Here is a 19,512-nt window from a genome sequence, read left to right on the forward strand (position 1 = left end):
TATTCTAATGATTTTGACTCCTCAGAAGCCCCTACATTCCTAGGATGTTTTAAGCTTCCTGTGCCTCTCGTGCTTGGGAGGCCACAAACAATCACATGCGCAGCTGTAAGAGTCCGGCAGGCAGGCTAGAAAGCCATCAGAGGGGTTTTGGGATTGAAACACTGTTATGCCCAGGAGACTTATTATCTAAAAGCTCTAAATTAACTTTTTCCAGAAAAAGGTGTGTGTTGGCGGGGGCGGGGGGGGGGGCGGGGACAGCCCCCTGTTAATGTCAGAAGAGAAGGTGGAAAGCATAATATAGTAAAGCAGACAGATTTTGGTTCTGGGGGTAGATGCTTGAGAAAATCCAGAGGGGACTCCTGAGGCCTGATCCCGCCTTTGCGTTTTGTCAGGCCCCCTTCCTCATGACATTTGCCACGGGCGGGATTCCCCATGCTGGCAGGGAGGTGATGGGTTTTGTGTTTGAGAGCATTAATCCCTGCTTAGATAAAAAGCTAACTGATTGAAAGAAACTGAACTAACCCACTTCTTTATGCATCACCTTTATTAGTTGCAACCCCAAGTTTTCCTTAAAACAGTAATATTTCACTTCTTCCACTTTATATCCATTGAAGGCATCCCGCCGTACTGCAGAATTACCCATATGCAGTTAAATACTGCATCTTGCACTTGGATTTTGTTAACATGGATAGAAACGATTAGATCACCTCACTGAGAAAAGATTTTCCTCTGACATCTTGTTCCACCTTGGTTTTCTTGACAAGAGTTTGAGCGGAGGGCTATTTCAAAGGTTGATTCTTTCTCCTTTCACAACGCACCCTCGAAATGTCCAAATATCCTGCAAATAATACCAAACACAATGAGTTTCTGGGAACTTGGATTTACCTATTCACTGTAAGACAAAGATTTCTGGCATCTACAAATGGTTAAATAGGGGGAAAAAACAGCCCTCCACAGTAGTCATAAATTAGTAAATAAAAATCACATTCTGAGACTCCAATTAATTTACTTGCCAGCATCTAAAATTATGTTTCATAAGCAGGACAGTGGGACAATGAGTGCCCACTCTGTCAGTTTTTCTTTCCTTGGTGCTTGTGTTGATTACAGGTGTTGGAAATGGCTGTTATGTTTGGTCACGATACAGTTTAGTACCCAAGCTTCTGCTGTTGTTGATGATATTTGCCTGCCCCATTCTGGGTGATCTGCTCCTGAAAATGATGTCCTAGGCTATTGGATTGGTTTTTTCTTCTTTGTTCCTAATAAGACAATTCAGACTTTTTTGCTTATTTTTTAGCAAACAGCTAGGTAGGATGGGAAGAACATGTTTAGAATTGGACCTCTGAAATCCCTGTCACATATATAACTGAAGCCTATCTCTTGAACTTTCCCTTTTCTCATTAAGAGCATGGAACTATCTCGACTGCTCCATTGAGTTTTGGTGAAGAAAAGGGATAGGAATGTGCTTTGTGCTTGCAAAGAACTCTATAGCAGAAGGTAGTATTGTTCTTCTAAATAAAGTCAATATAAACTATAGCTGAGTGAGTCAGGAAAAGAAATACAGGAACTTACTGATTTAGTACAACTCTGACAGACCTCAAACAGAATATATACATTTTTTTTTCCTGCCTTAAAATTCTGTATGCTGGATGAAAGCCCCAACTGGCAAAATACATTGCCTTTGTAGAACATTTAAGTGCTGGACAATGGAAGAAGGCAAGACCTTCCAGAAGGTGCAAATGTCAGGCCAGAGAATCTTCAGATACAGGGATACATTCAGAGATTCTAGAAAGTAAAGGGGTTAAGATGGAGACTCTTGAGCTGGAAAATTGTTTCAGAAGATAACACCTTGCCATTGGTGTGCGAGGCTCTTCAAAGTACTGAGAGGCCCTGAGTTGTTATTATACTCAGTCTACTTGGGGGTCATGTCACCCTAAAATAGATGATGCATTTATGATTATGTGGAAAATTCTGAGAGAGATGGGAATACCAGACCACCTGACCTGCCTCTTGAGAAACCTATATGCAGGTCAGGAAGCAACAGTTAGAACTGGACATAGAACAACAGACTGGTTCCAAACAGGAAAAGGAGTATGTCAAGGCTGTATATTGTCACCCTGCTTATTTAACTTATATGCAGGGTACATCATGAGAAACGCTGGGCTGGAAGAAGCACAGCTGGAATCAAGATTGCCGGGAGAACTATTGATAACCTCAGATATGCAGATGACACTACCCTTATGGCAGAAAGTGAAGAGGAACTCAAAAGCCTCTTGATGAAAGTGAAAGAGGAGAGTGAAAAAGTTGGCTTAAACTCAACATTCAGAAAACTAAGATCATGGCATCACTGGTCCCATCACTTCATGGGAAATAGATGGGGAGACAGTGTCAGACTTTATTTTTGGGGGGCTCCAAAATCACTGCAAATGGTGATTGCAGTCATGAAATTAAAAGATGCTTACTCCTTGGAAGAAAAATTATCACCAACCTAGATAGCATATTCAAAAGCAGAGACATTACTTTGCCAACAAAGGTCCATCTAGTCAAGACTATGGTTTTTCCAGTGGTCAAATATGGATATGAGAGTTGGACTGTGAAGGAAGCTGAGTGCCGAAGAATTAATGCATTTGAACTGTGGTGTTGGAGAAGACTCTTGAGAGTCCCTTGGACTGCAAGGAGATCCAACCAGTCCATCCTAAAGGAGATCAGTCCTGGGTGTTCATTGGAAGGACTGATGCTGAAGCTGAAACTCCAGTACTTTGGCCACCTCATACGAAGAGTTAACTCATTGCAAAAGACTCTGATGCTGGGAGGGATTGGGGGCAGGAGGAGAAGGGGACGACAGAGGATGAGATGGCTGGATGGCATCACCGACTCGATGGACATGAGTTTGGGTGAATTCCGGGAGTTGGTGATGGACAGGGAGGCCTGGCATGCTGCGGTTCATGGGGTCGCAAAGAGTCGGATACAACTGAGTGACTGAACTGAACTGAACCAAACTGCAGGCACATTTACCAAATAGGGTCAGCTTCTTGGTTCAGGACCTAAAATATAATCATCTACAATGCAAATAAGTTTGTTTATTTGCCTTGACTGCTAACTTGTTATTGATCAGCAACAGCATGGAATGTTCACTAGTTAAAAATAAATAATCTACAGTGAGGTGTATTAATTAGGCAGGCATATGAAATACTTTCTTACACCGCTATGAGAACCATCAGTGATCTCCCATCTCTGCTACATGCAGGCTTTCATTAAACTCCCAATGCAAACTGACCCAAACAAACACTTGCTTGAGAATTGCTTTCTGAGAGTCTTACTGGAATTCCATATACATACATACTCTCTTCTTCACAAATAAAGGAGACTTAATGATTGTCAGCCCAAACCTTTAACATCTGTGCATTCAGAAGGTCACTTTGTCCTCCATTTCCTCACCTGAGATTGTGCTATTTCCTCTCATACCTGTCTGTTTTGGAAAATGATGGCCTGCATACAACAGGATAGCCCTTAGACTTACAGAATCCATGTCCCCCACACTAGGGAAACAAATAGTACAAACAAGCCCCACTGTCATTCCAGGACATCTCAGCGATGTTTCTGAAACAAGCTGTAAACCCAAGCACTTTATATTTTCAGACTGAATCAGGTAGGAGAAGTATTAAACATCTGAAGAAAAAAAAAAAAATGAGATCTTTACCTTGTCATTTCATACAGACATACCTTCAGGCTGGCGTTTTTCAGCCCATAGATTTTACAGAATACCTCTTCCATTTCCTTTCCAACATTTTCCTGATTAGTGCCCTTCAGATCAGTGTAGTGACAGTTGGCATCAGCAAAATGGCATGAAATTGTCTGGAAAGTGAATGACTCATGTTAGAAAGAAAAAAAAACACCTCGTTAACACCATCAGTCAAGCAATGAGGCATCTTTCAGAAAGTTCTGTCAGTGAGCATTCGATTTCTAGATTGAATGCTATTCCCATGTGTCTTAAATCAGTCTCTCGACAACTCAGCTGCTTTTTTCTTCCAGCTAAAGGCTAATTGAGAACTTGTAAGACATTTTTAACTGTGTAATTTATTATCCAAAGATATATACGGGGCAGGGAACAGAATTATATAAGGAAGAAGTCTAACTTTTTAGCATTTGATTTTTCTAGTAAGTGAATATTGCCAAGTGCTACTAAGGAATGTATTGCAGGGTTTCTCATCAACTCAGTTACAGAAGTTAGTGGAGTTTGTAATGAGTTGGTATTTCGGTGGCCACAGATGATGGAGCAAGAAAAACTGAAAAGACCTTGCAAGGGAAAATAATACGCAGACACCCCTCTCCAGTCCAAAGCACAGTTCCAGTCTGATAGCATTCACATAAAATACTCTTGTTTCCTTTTGAAGGTAAGATGGAAGTTATTTGGTTCTCCCCAGTCTCGAAGGACTTATCAACAGATCTAGCTTGCAAGGTGATAGTTAAAACTCACCTTCCTTGTCACAAGTTAGTTGTCTTAGGGTGACTGCACCCATCAGAAGATCTTCCTACTTCCTACAAATTTCTAGGCAGTTGAGTCATGAACTTTATTTCCTGTGGAAACCGTAGTGCTATACTAAGCCATTTTGTAGCCTGAGGCAAAAGAGAAGAAATGTACACTCCTACCTGTATGCTTTTATGTATTTTTTTAATAGTTAGCATTTTCCAAAACAAAGCAGTTAAAAATATTGAAAAATTACAAAGTTAATATATTAAAACACACAATTTCTAGCATAGTGCCTGTACCGCCCCCCCCCCCCCCCCCCGCATTTGCACTGTTCTGAGTGTCATGGTAGTGGAGGGTCTGATCTTGTTTCATTTGAGATTGTGCTCAGTGTGGAATTTTTTGTTTTCTGCGTTGAGTCTTGGTTGCAGCATGTGGAATCTTCATTGCAGTGCACAGCCTCTCTAGTTGTAGCACAAGAGCTTAGTTGTTCTTAGGCATGTCGGATCTTAGTTCCCCAACTAGGGACTGAACCAACCAACTTCCCCCAAATTGCAAAGTGAATTTGTAACCACTGGATCACCAGATAAGTGCCTCACCATGGACTTTTTGGCATTAATGTTTCTTTATTTAAATAAGACATTAAAATATTATTTAATTGGATCACTGAGTTTCTTTTAGCCTCCAAGAGAACTGCCTTCTTGCCTCATGCTCGTCTCAGTCCTGTTGAGCCTGGTGGATGTCTGAATGAATGGAGGATGAAATCTGACTAAGGATTAGTCAGGGCTGACTAACCCTCAGCCACAGGGAGACAAGAGGGCTGTTGTGATAAACTGGAAGCCTTGACTCAGCTCCAAAGAAGACACCAATATTTAGTATCAACAGCCGTGTCATCCTAGGGAAATGTGAGCCCAGCGTATCATCAGATCTGCTGAATTTTAGAGAAGCAAGAAATCTGGGAACTTATGAGAAATTCTGTCAGTTTTTAATGTAAGCACTGATCTCATAAACCTGAAAACACTCTGAGGCTAAGGAGTGAAAAATACGGCCATACCTGATTTCTGGGTGGCCAATTCACACCTTCCTTTCCAATCAATAATATTTTACCAATAGCAATAATATTACAGATGTTCCTCTTATATGAGCTGTATACCTTCCAAATGTTATTATTTGGTATGTATGTCTGCCTTTGTCTTTTCCTCTGAAAACATGCTATCAGTTGCCAAGTAACTAAGCTCTCTGTCTGGAGCAATTCCATGAATGTTCAATAGTGATGGCATCCTAAGGTCATCTGGCTTCTTACTGCTGTAAGCAACAAAGCACAAGGGAGACAAATATATTTCCTGGTAAATACACCAGACTAAAGGGCAACTGAGTGATAAGTTACAAATCCTTTAACTTTTCATGTATCAGTATGCATTTCTTCCTCATGCATTCATCTTCAAACAGTGCTGTGATGTGAATGTGTACCTTCCGGAATCCTTGACTTTTCTTCTGACCAGATCCATGGATGAGCAAAGGATGAAAGAAGATGGTGTCTCCCTTCTCCATCACCTAGTGCACCCGGGCATTGTTTTTGTCATAGTCCTGGATCCTGTGGAACATGATGTTCTCTCCTCCCTAAAATCACAAGAGAAGCCAAGTCCAAAAGTGAAGAAGCCAAGAATTAGCACTCTTATCAATGATTCATCAGGGAAAACAAAGCTTCTCTAAGTTCTTCCAAGAGAAACAGACAAATTAGATTTTTAAAAAATTATTTATACCAAACTTCTCAGTTGACTGGTTTTAGAAAGCCATGAGTTGTCAAAATCAGAGATATTTTAGACTGGATGAAAAATTTGGAATTGCCACCTACTGTTCATTACTGAATGATAACTGAAGACCCAGATCAGCTTTGCATTTTGTGGGAATGCAGGAGATCATCTTTCCTGGTAAACCCATGCTCATTCTTTCCCAGCATGCCGTTCTCCTCACCTGGAACTTGCATTATTCACTCCTCTTACTCAGAAGTATCTCTTGAGAAGCTAACTCAGAGAGAGGCTTGTCTTCCCAAATAGGAGAGGGAAAATACTCAGTATTTCTGAGCTCTAAATGTATTTAGAGTAAAGAAAGAAGGTAAATTAAAATGTTACATTTAAAAATTATTTCAACCCCTGTTTTTGAAAGTCACTGCACACAAAGAAAAAAAACCCCACAACTTTGTTTTCAAACTATTTTCAAAGTTAATTATTGTATTAGCTAATGATTATATCTTTTATGAAAAAACCTAAAATGAGAAGCTTGCAAGCCCTTATGGGTCTTGGGCAGTCTCCCATTTCCTTTCCTAAGACTATCCCAAACCCAGATTCCTTTGGGGGAATGACTACTTCCCGACTGTACTGTGGTGAGTCTTTGCCTCTTTCCCAGAGTAGATATTTGAGCAAGGTAACTCCATCCAATCTCCCATTGCAGCACTTAGCACTAAGCCTCAGTGCAGAAATTCTAACTAATTAGCACGGAAGTCCTGGAATATATATATATATATATATATATATATATATTTTTTTTTTTTTTTTTTTTTTTTTTTTTCCTGAGTCGCTTGTCAGGTCTTAGTCCCTAACCAGAGACTGAACTCACACATTTCACAGTGAAAGCTTGGATTCCTAAGCACTAAACTACCAGGGAAGTTCCAATATTCTTAACATCCTGCAGAACCATGTGCATTCTGTCTGCCTTAACAAAAGGTGCTCTTCCATCCTGACCATCATTATGGGATTTTGAGACCTTATTGCCTTACATCTAAAACACTAATTAAGAGTCTACTCCCTTGTTTCTCTGCCTCTGGACTCCTACACCTGAAATACATATACTGTGCCAGACCACAAGGTTATTGTCCTTGAAAAAATGACTTGATCGCCTCAATCATGGGCCCCAAAGGATTGACCAGCTAAATTGATAAACCATGGAACAGCCACATAGTGGAACGCTGCTCAGTCCTCCCTAGAGCCTCTCTCTGCTGGTCTCTCCAGGTGGAAGCAGATGATCCCTCTTCTTCACTGAGAGAGCAAACCGGTCAGTGTGTAAGACTCACTTGGCACACACATCTGGTGTTACTGTGTTTGTGTCTTACCTCTGCAGTTAGGCTTTATAATCTCAGATCTTTTATAGCATCACCAAAGTCCACACTTTAGTTGGCCTTCAAGCACTTGTTGAAAGAATGGAGGTGATCATTTTATCTGACATCATGGAATTTTCCCTAGTCCTTGTTTTACATCCCAGAACAATGTTTCTCTAAGAAAGGAAATGTCATCTTACTGGTAAAGCTCCTTATGTGTGTGTGCTGAGTCACTTCAGTCATCTGACTCTTTGCAACCCTATACACTGTAGCCTGCTAAGCTCCTCTGTCCATGGGATTCTCCACGCAAGAATATGAGTACTGCTTTGAAATCAAAACAATCAAATCTGATCAAAACTCAGCCATCTAGCAGACTTACCTCCCACTGGAGATAATCATGGAGTTTCAAGGGGCCTCTGTGTGTCCCTGGCAGCACAGCCAGACAGCCATTGTTCCAGTCAATGTGCTCCATGGCTGTCCAGGCACAAACGATGCTATTGCTGGGCCTGAAGGGGAAATAGTGCAGATCCTGGTGCAAGGGATGATGGGATGTCTTCTTGCCTGAAACAGAATTTGTTGTTAAATAAACTAAAGTCTCAGAATTCTTCTCTGCCTAAAAAACCTGAACAATGACCTATCTTTGCAAAAACCAAATAGATGAGACAATGCTGAAAAAAACCAGCGTCTAGAGATAAGCACCAAATTAGAAGACTGTATCAGCACAATTACTCGATCCTCTAATTCTTTCTGAATTTCTGGTGGCTGAAGACTACTTATACTGTTTTCTAGTAATCTGTACATATGTCATCATCTCTGTTGTGCCTTATACCTTCCTAACTCTGGTTTGGGCATAGAGCTTAGTATACCCAAAACAGGTTAACTAATTAAAGAGAGTGGTCAAATCTGAGATCCTATGACAGCCTTCTAAGTGACTGATGTAAAAAGATGATTCATTAATTAACTAAGTAGAAAGACTCTCAAGAGGTTTCCCCCACCAAACTAGAACCATTTGCTGTACAATCACCGTGGAGAACCAGAGATGCTACACCCACATTCACATTCTCCCCTAGAATTGTCTTCTGAACGTGGTTCCCCCCGGCCAGGCGATCTCTTCACACAGGACACCCAGGGAGGGAAAGGCCTGGTGTTGTTAGGCTACAGGCTTAGCACATAAGCCTCTCTTGGAGAGGACAGAGACATATTAGAACTGTATCAAAGATCTCTAATGGCTGATTTCCTACCACTGATACAGCTGAATTTCTCAGTGTGGCCCAAGAGCCATCTGCATTAGCATCTCTGAGTATGGTTAATAAAAAGCAGATTCCTAGGTTCTATTTTCTGAATCAGTCTCTCTAGGAGGGAGGGCTTAGAAGCTAAATTTTATCAAGCACAAGGAATTTTAAGAATAGCTATGGTATGTGATATATAAGTTCAGTTTTAAATTTGTTAGTAATAATACTTTCTTCAGATCAAGAAGGCAAAGTCCACACTCATGCATGGGTAAGAGTGGGTAACAAAGCTTAGCGATGTTGAATATCAAGAGCCTAAGGGGTAGAGTGACAGTCGTGTTTTATTAAACTGTATTTTCTAGAAGCCACTTGTCTATAGTCCCAGCAATAACCTTACAGTCAACATCGACATCACTATTATACTTCAGTGTTGTTATGATGTAAACATTATTATGACTTAAAGTATATACATTCATTTCGGTCCCATCACTTCATGGGAAATAGATGGGGAAACAGTGGAAACAGTGTCAGACTTGCAGATGGTGACTGCAGCCATAAAATTAAAAGACGCTTACTCCTTGGAAGAAAAGTTATGACCAACCTAGATGGCATATTCAAAAGCAGAGACATTACTTTGCCGACTAAGGTCCGTCTAGTCAAGGCTATGGTTTTTCCTGCGGTCATGTATGGATGTGAGAGTTGGACTGTGAAGAAGGCTGAGCACCGAAGAACTGATGCTTTTGAACTGTGGTGTTGGAGAAGACTCTTGAGAGTCCCTTGGACTGCAAGGAGATCCAACCAGTCCATTCTGAAGGAGATCAACCCTGGGATTTCTTTGGAAGGAATGATGCTAAAGCTGAAACTCCAGTACTTTGGCCACCTCATGAGAAGAGTTGACTCATTGGGAAAGACTCTGATGCTGGGAGGGATTGGGGGCAGGAGGAGAAGGGGACGACAGAGGATGAGATGGCTGGATGGCATCACGGACTCGATGGACACGAGTCTGAGTGAACTCTGGGAGTTGGTGATGAACAGGGAGGCCTGGCGTGCTGCGATTCATGGGGTCACAAAGAGTCAGACACGACTGAGCGACTGAACTGAACTGAACTGATGCAAAGTTTAGCAGTTGTGCCTTTGCTATTTGTTAGGACATCAACCTTAGATACTTTAATTAAACATTTTCTTTTTTTTTTGTTTGCTTATATTGTTTTGTTTTTGCTTTCCTTTTACAATTAAGAACTCTTACCAGAATCTGGAGGTTTATTTATCAGCATTGTATGCATGGCCATAATATTGGGTCCAGTGAAGCACTCCATATATTTCAGAATCTAAGGGAAAAGGAGGAAAAAAGTTCATGGGAAGTCAGATGCATAATCATGCAGCACAAAGTACATCTATCTATACTAGAATCCATTTGGCAGTCATTTAAATCATTCAGTATTTCACAACCTTGCAAATAAACCATGGAAAGGTCAGCAGCTGGAAATCATTGGGAATTTACAACACACTGAATTAAACAGGTTTTTTGGAACTAGCTAGAAACATAAGTGCTTCTTCTACAAGAGACTTGCATTTCTGTGAAACACCACATGCAAAAGGCAGTAATACCCTTTTTGCACTAAACTGTTGGCAGTTGCCCCGTGAGAAGGCAGCTTCCTTTTCCTTCACGGAGACTCTTGTAAGAGGGACCTGAAAAGGTCCCAACAGGTTTGCAGCTGTCATGAATCACTATGAGGGAAGGAGAACAGGCACTCAGAGAGTGCTTCACAATCAACGTGGTCATTAATTCAACAACTCTTCCTGAGTCTCTGAACCAGGCAGAGTGACAGCAGTTGGGGACACAACAGTGAACAAAATAACCAGGTTGCTGCCTTCATTGAGTTTATACACTGGTGGGAAGAAAGATGTTAAACATGTAATAACATGGGCTGCTGAGGTTGAAGCCCAGCTATGAGAAATAAGCTGCAGTGGGTGCATCAGATCCCCTAGAAAGGACTCTACATTGCATGCCTCCACGAGCTAGGGGCTTTCTGTCTACATTATCTTGGTGAAGCCTCACAAGAATCCCTGAAAATTAATATCCACTTGATCCACTAATAAATCCTTTGAAATGAAAACCCCCAAGAATAAGATGCCCAAGTTGGCAGAGCCAGTTAAATGAAAAAGATGATATTCAAACTCTAATTCCTCCTGACTCCAAAGGGGGGGGGGGGAGCACATTTTATAGCTTTCTCACTGTTTAATCTCCTGTATATAAAGAATATAGGGAATTTGAGTATGAGACACTTGAAATGTTACAAAATTCCCAAGAGTCAGGTCTAAATGCCTGTTTTTTTAATAAGGCATTTGTTTTGTCATTTTGTGGATCTATCAAAATATGACCAAAAAAACTGCTATTTTCTTTTTTTAAAATTTTGACTGGGGTATAGTTGATTTATAATGTTGTGTTAGTTTCAGGTGTACAGAAAAGTGAACCTGTTATACCCACATTTTTTAAGATTCTTTTCCCATATAAGTCATTTCAAAGTATTGAGTAGAGGTCCCTGTGCTATACAGTAGTCATTATTAGTTGTCTATTTTATAAGCAGTTTGTATATGTGTCAATCCCAATCTTCTAATCCAACCTTCCTAGACTGTTATTTGCTAAACCATCATCATTCAGAAGCCATCCTCAGCTTTTCTGTCCTGCTATGCAGAATTGCCCAAATACATTAAGTCTTTATTCTCCCTAAGTCTTATCTGAGTCTTATCCTGATTAATAATGTTCTTGAAATCTTGTGCTGGTTCCTTTCCAATACAGACTAAAATAAATACCTAGGTATTAGAAGAATGTCTGCCTCCTAAAAATCATTGGATGAACCACCAGACACATAGTTCACAAGTTACAGAGGTAGGAACATCCCAGTAGAGCTTCATCTACCACACATTGTCTGTGATTTCATGTTTTTTATCCTGGTCCACTCACATAGCCTCTATTTCCATAACAGGACTTGAGGTTGGGAAAAATATATGACTTGGAGGGGTCACTTCCCCTTCCATTCCCAACACAAGGGGCCAGACCTCCCAGGTGGCTCAGCTGTGCAGTCTGTCTTCATGAATCAGGCTTGCTAACAGCACTTGGGGTTATAAGTTCTAGTAAGTACTTTGTGCAAAATGTCCTTTAAAACCATATAAATAAATGGTTATTTATTATTTACAGTCATGAACCATAGTACATATATGGAATGGAACACTATGCTATAGATTATGAAATATAAAGTAGATCCATAGATACCAATAGGGAAAGACATCTCATATGTATGTACTACTAGTGGAAAAAACAAGGTGACAAGCAGGATGTTCCCTGTTACAAAAAAAGGTGGGGTTATATAAATATGCTTGATTGTATGTGAAACAATTCTAGATGAATACATGAAACTGAACAGTGAGTGGTGCTGGGGGTCAGAGAATCTGCTTTTCATTTCCTATCCTTGCATAGTATTTTGATATTTTTTTCAAATATGAACTATTCTTAAAGAATAGTTTAAAAAAAAACTAGTTTAAAAACAAACAGACACTTCTACTGACCAGATTCATAAAACAAATTGAAAAATATACGATGTACAGTAAGTAAATCTCAACACTTTGATCCCTGTGGACATGGCTGTATGCAGTATGAGAAAGGCTTTCTACTCTACCACAGAATTCCTGCTTTTCTTCAAAAACAGTAAAATTATGAGCAGGATTTCTCAGTCTTGGCACTACTGGCATTTTTGGCTGCATAATGCTTTGAGTGGGGAAGGGGCTATTCTGTACAGGGTAGCATCCCTGGAACCGGCAGCAGCATCCGGACCTCTACCCATTAGAAGTCATCATCCCTCCTGCCTGCCAACCAAATATGTCTCCAGATAGTGCTGAATGTCTGCCTCAGATTGGGAATCACTGCTCTAGGGCTCCAGTATGAAGGGGAAAGATAACAAAAAATAAAAAATAGAAGATTTCAGAGGCAGGAATGCATATGGGCTATTAGCTTAAAGAGAAAGAAAACACAGGAAGGTCTTGAACCTCAGGGAGGGTGCAGTATCTGAAGAGTTCCAAATCTTCTTGGAAATCCTGGACCTTGGAAACCACTTTCTCACTTGGCACATATTCTGATTTTGCAATGGTGGCATCTCTCATCATGAACAATCCCAGTGGTTTCACCTTCTTTCTGAAGATTCTTTCAAGCTCATTCCTAGAAAATTCCTTGGTAAATGATGTCAGTACCATTGGCACTAAGCACCTGCCTGGCCTTCCACTTGTTCTGTGGGAAGACTCGAAGACTTGGGAGTGGTTTCTTTGCACTAAGTGGTCCTCAAGCCCCAGGTCGAATAGTTCTGATGACAGGAAGGAGAAAATGGCCAACTCAGAAGTGCCTGCCTCCAAACTGTGGAGTTGAAATTTGCTACCAGAATTCGAATATTCCTTAGTTTAGTGGACCAGTGGGGAAATATTTTTGACTTGGTTTCATCAAAACAAAATAGCGAACACTTCCCTAGTATCATATGTACCAGGCCCTGTTCAAAGAACTCTGTCTCTACTTTACCTGTTCAGTCCTAAAAAACATTCTAGGACATAAGTACTGTTATTTTCCCCATTCTGCAGATATAGAAACAGGCATGGAAAGGTTAAGGAAATTGCCCTATACCTACAACATTAACTAAAGAAACTGAGATTAAAGCCAGACACTCTGGGTCAAACCCAGGTTCTAACAAGCCACCTCCTAACAAACCTTATCCCTGAAAAATATCTGAACACACACAAGGTAATCCTACCCATAGTCCCATTGCACACACAGAATACACATTCCTGTTATATAATAAAGTGTTACTTAGCACCTAAAGCGTTGAATATCAGCATCAGACATCAAATTTTTAATGACAAGAAATCCATTTTCTTGATAGAATTTTCTCTGTTCTGGACTTAGAACATTATTCTCCCGAGTATACCTAAAGGAGGAAAGAAATCTCAAATAAGTCCAGTTTAAAAATCATAACCCAACATTATGTATCAAGAATCTGAGAAATGTTTGTACTCTTCCACCAAGCATTTCTAAGACTTTAAGGAAATAACCTGAATTTTTTTTAAGTTTAAAATCTAAAACAGGGGGCAGTCCTAATATCGTGGAAGAATAGGATGGGGAGACCACTTTCTCCCCCACAAATTCATCAAAAGAACATTTGAACGCTGAGTAAATTCCACAAAACAACTTCTGAATGCTGGCAGAGGACATCAGGCACCCATAAAAGCAGCCCATTGTCTTCGAAAGGAGGTAGGAAAAAATATAAAAGATAAAAAGAGAGACAAAAGATGTAGGGATGGAGATCCATCCCGGGAAAGGAGTCTTAAAAAAGAAGTTTCCAAACACCAGGAAACATTCTCACTGCCGAGTCTGTGGCAAGCCTTGGAACCTCAGAGAACAATATAACTGGGAGGAAAAATAAATAAATAATTAAACCCCACAGATTACATGCCCAAGGGTAACTCCCAGCGGAGAAGCAGCACAGATGCCCACATCTGCTACTAGTAAGGGAGGCGCCGACTGCATTGCTTAGAGTAAGGACCAGGCCTGAGTGCCCCGAGGGCAATCTGAGGAAACCAACTTTGTTTTTTTCTTTAATATTGTATTTTTGAGAATCCAACCTCTACTCTAGATTTTTAATCTTTGCTTTTTGGTATTTGTTATAAATTTTGTACCTTTAAGAACCCAATATTCAGTACCCATTTTTACTTGGGAGTGAGATTACTGGCTTGACTGCTCTCTCCCCCTTTGGACTCTCCTTTTTCTCCACCAGGTCGCCTCTATCTCCTCCCTCACCCTTCTCTTCTCTACCCAAATCTGTGAATCTCTTTGGGTGTTCAAGACTGTGGAAAACACTTAGGGAACTGATTACTAGCTGGATCTGTCTCTATCCTTTTGATTCCCCCCTTTATCCTCCTGGCCACCTCTGTCTCCTTCCTCCTTCTACTCTTCTCTGTATAACTCCGTGAACATCTCTGAGTGGTCCAGACTGTGGAGTGCACATAAGGAAGTGATTACTGGCTAGCTTGCTCTCTCCCCTTTTGATTCCCCCTCTTCTCCTCCTGGTCACCTCTATCTCCCTCCTCCCTCTTCTCTTCCCCATGTAACTCTGTGTACCTCTCTGGGTGTCCCTCACTGTGGAGAAATTTTTCATCATTAACCTAGATGTTTTATCATCGGTGCTGTATAGATGGAGAAGTCTTGAGGCTACTGTAAGAAGAAGACTGAAAACCAGAGGCAGGTGGCTTAAGTCAAATCCTGAGAACACCAGAGAACTCCTAACTCCAGGGAACATTAATTGATAGGAGCTCATCAAATGCCTCTGTACCTACACTGAAACCAAGCACCACCCAAGGACCAACAAGTTCCAGAGCAAGGCATACTACACAAATTCTCCAGCAACACAGGAACATAGCCCTGAGCTTCAAAATACAGGCTACCTAAAGTCACACCAAACCCACTGACATCTCATAACTCATTACTGGACACTGCATTGCACTCCAGAGAGAAGAAATCCAGCTCCACTCACCAGAACACCAACACAAGCTTCCCTAACCAGGAAACCTTGACAAGCCACCCATCCAACCCCACCCACAGTGAGGAAACTCCACAATAAAGAGAACTCCATGAATTGCCAGAATATGGAAAGGCCACCCAAAACACAGCAATATAAACAAGATGAAAAGGCAGAGAAATACCCAGCAGGTAAAGGAACAGGATAAATGCCCACCAAGCCAAACGAAAGAGGAAGAGATAGGGAATCTACCTGATAAAGAATTCTGAATAATGATAGTGAAAATGATCCAAAATCGTCAGAACAATATGGAGTGACAGATAAATAGCCCGGAGACAAGGATTGAGAAGATGCAAGAAAGGTTTAACAAGGACCTAGAAGAAATAAAAAAGAGTCAATATATAATGAACAATGCAATAAATGAGATCAAAAACACTCTGGAGGGAACCAACAGTAGAATAATGGAGGCAGAAGATAGGATAGGTGAGGTAGAAGATAGAATGGCAGAAATAAATGAAACAGAGAGGAAAAAAGAAATGAGGACAATCTCAGAGACCTCTGGGACAATGTTGAACACTCTAGCATTCGAATCATAGGAGTCCCAGAAGAAGAAGACAAAAAGAAAAAGCATGAGAAAATACTTGAGGAGAGAATAGTTGAAAACTTCCCTAAAATGGGGAAGGAAATAATCACCCAAGTCCAAGAAACCCAGAGAGTCCCAAACAGGATAAACCCAAGGTGAAATACCACAAGACACATATTAATCAAATTAACAAAGATCAAACACAAAGAACAAATATTAAAAGCAGGAAGGGAAAAACAACAGATAACACACAAGGGGATTCCCATAAGGATAACAGCTGATCTTTCAATAGGAATTCTTCAGGCCAGGAGGGAATGGCAGGACATACTTAAAGTGATGAAAGAAAATAACCTACAGCCCAGATTACTGTACCCAGCAAGGATCTTATTCAAATATGAAGGAGAAATCAAAAGCTTTACAGACAAGCAAAAGCTGAGAGAATTCAGCACTACCAAACTAGCTCTCCAACAAATGCTAAAGGATCTTCTCTAGACAGGAAACACAGAAAGTGTGTATAAAGTCGAACCCAAAACAAAGTAAATGGCAACAGGATCATACTTATCAATAATTACCATAAATGTAAATGAGTTGAATGCCCCAACCAAAAGACAAAGGCTGGCTGAATGGATACAAAAACAAGAGTTGTCTACAAGAGACCCACCTCGAAACAAGGGACACATACAGACTGAAAGTGAAGGGCTGGAAAAAGATATTCCACACAAATAGAGACCAAAAGAAAGCAGGAGTAGCAATACTCATATCAGATAAAGTAGACTTTAAAACAAAGGCTGTGAAAAGAGACAAAGAAGGACACTACATAATGATCAAAGGATCAATCCAAGAACAAGATATAAGAATTATAAATATATATGCACCCAACATAGGAGCATCACAATATGTAAGACAAATGCTAACAAGTATGAAAGGGGAAATTAACAATAACACAATAATAGTGGGGACTTTAATACCCCACTCACACCTATGAATAGATCAGCTAAACAGAAAATTAACAAGGAAACACAAACTCTAAATGATACAATAGACCCGTTAGACCTAATTGATATCTATAAGACATTTCACCCCAAAACAATGAATTTCACCTTTTTCTCAAGTGCACACGGAAACTTCTCCAGGATAGATCACATCCTGGGCCATAAATCTAGCCTTGGTAAATTCAAAAAAATTGAAATCATTCCAAGCATCTTTTCTGACCACTATGCAGTAAGATTAGATCTCAATTACAGGAGAAAAACTATTAAAAATTCCAACATATGGAGGCCGAACAACACGCTGCTGAATAACCAACAAATCACAGAAGAAATCAAAAAAGAAATCAAAATATGCATAGAAATGAATGAAAATGAAAACACAACAACCCAAAACCTGTGGGACACTGTAAAAGCAGTGCTAAGGGGAATGTTCATAGCAATAGAGTCATACCTCAAGAAACAAGAAAAAAGTCAAATAAATAACCTAACTCTACACCTAAAGCAACTAGAAAAGGAAGAAATGAAGAATCCCAGGGTTAGTAGAAGGAAAGAAATCTTAAAAATTAGGGCAGAAATAAATGCAAAAGAAACAAAAGAGACCATAACAAAAATCAACAAAGCCAAAAGCTGGTTCTTTGAGAAGGTAAATAAAGCTGACAAACCATTAGCCAGATTTCTCAAGAGGCAGGTCAGGTGCTCTAGTATTCCCATCTCTTTCAGAATTTTCCACAGTTTATTGTGATCCACACAGTCAAAGGGTTTGGCATAGTAAATAAAGCAGAAATAGATGTTTTTCTGGAATTCTTTTGCTTTTTCCATGATCCATTGGATGTTGGCAATTTGATCTCTGGTTCCTCTGCCTTTTCTAAAACCAGCTTGAACATCAGGAAGTTCACAGTTCATGTATTACTGAAGCCTGGCTTGGAAAATTTTGAGCATTACTTTACTAGCGTGTGAGATGAGTGCAATTGTGCAGTAGTTTAAGCATTCTTTGGCATTGCCTTTCTTTGGGATTGGAATGAAAACTGACCTTTTCCAGTCCTGTGGCCACTGCTGAGTTTTCCAAATTTGCTGGCATATTGAGTGCAGCACTTTCACAGCATCATCTTTCAGGATTTGAAATAGCTCAACTGGAATTCCATCACCTCCACTAGCTTTGTTCGTAGTGATGCTTTCTAAGGCCCACTTGACTTCACATTCCAGGATGTCTGGCTCTAGATGAGTGATCACACCATTGTGATTATTCGTGTTGTGCAGATCTTTTTTGTACAGTTCTTCTGTCTATTCTTGCCACCCCTTCTTAATATCTTCTGCTTTTGTTAGGTCCATACTATTTCTGCCCTTTATCGAGCCCATCTATGCATGAAATGTTCCCTTGGTATCTCTAATTTTCTTGAAGAGATCTCTAGTCTTTCCATTCTGTTGTTTTCCTCTATTTCTTTGCATTGATTGCTGAAGAAGGCTTTCTTATCTCTTCTTGCTATTCTTTGGAACTCTGCATTCAGATGCTTATATCTTTCCTTTTCTCTTTTGTTTTTCACCTCTCTTCTTTTCAGAGCTATTTGTAAGGCCTCCCCAGACAGCCATTTTGCTTTTTTGCATTTCTTTTCCATGGGGATGGTCTTGATCCCTGTCTCCTGTACAGTGACATGAACTTCATTCCATAGTTCACAAGCTGGAATCAAGATTGCCGGGAGAAATATCAATAACCTCAGATACCCAGATGACACCACCCTTATGGCAGAAAGTGAAGAGGAACTAAAAAGCCTCTTCATGAAAGTGAAAGCGGAGAGTGAAAAAGTTGACTTAAAGCTCAACATTCAGAAAACGAAGATCATGGCATCCAGTACCATCATTTCATGGGAAATAGATGGGGAAACAGTGGAAACAGTGTCAGACTTTATCTGGGGGGGCTCCAAAATCACTGCAGATGGTGACTGCAGCCATAAAATTAAAAGACACTTACTCCTTGGAAGAAAAGTTATGACCAACCTAGATAGCATATTCAAAAGCAGAGACATTACTTTGTCGACTAAGGTCCGCTTAGTCAAGGCTGTGGTTTTTCTTGTGGTCATGTATGGATGTGAGAGTGGACTGTGAAGAAGGCTGAGCACCGAAGAATTGATGCTTTGGAACTGTGGTGTTGGAGAAGACTCTTGCGAGTCCCTTGGACTGCAAGGAGATCCAACCAGTCCATTCTGAAGGAGATCAACCCTGGGATTTCTTTGGAAGGAATGATGCTAAAGCTGAAACTCCAGTACTTTGGCCACCTCATGCGAAGAGTTGACTCATTGGAAAAGACTCTGATGCTGGGAGGGATTGGGGGCAGGAGGAGAAGGGGACGACAGAGGATGAGATGGCTGGATGGCATCACTAACTCGATGGACGTGAGTCTGAGTGAACTCCAGGAGTTGGTGATGGACAGGGAGGCCTGGCATGCTGCTACTCATGGGGTTACAAAGAGTCGGACACGACTGAGTGACTGAACTGAACTGAACGCATATATATGGAATTTAGAAAGATGGTTACAATAACCCGTATGTGAGACAGCAAAAGAGACACAGATGTATAGAAGTCTTTTGGACTCTGTGGGAGAGG

At 40.5% G+C, this 19,512-nt stretch overlaps 1 pseudogene; it reads right to left on the reverse strand.

Moving 5' to 3' along the window:
• Positions 1-784: 784 nt before the first annotated feature.
• Positions 785-19,167, reverse strand: LOC128058233 (phytanoyl-CoA dioxygenase, peroxisomal-like; annotated as a pseudogene).
• Positions 19,168-19,512: the final 345 nt, after the last annotated feature.

This window comes from Budorcas taxicolor, chromosome 13 (assembly GCF_023091745.1).
Source record: "Budorcas taxicolor isolate Tak-1 chromosome 13, Takin1.1, whole genome shotgun sequence".
Classification (NCBI taxonomy): Eukaryota; Metazoa; Chordata; class Mammalia; order Artiodactyla; family Bovidae; genus Budorcas; species Budorcas taxicolor.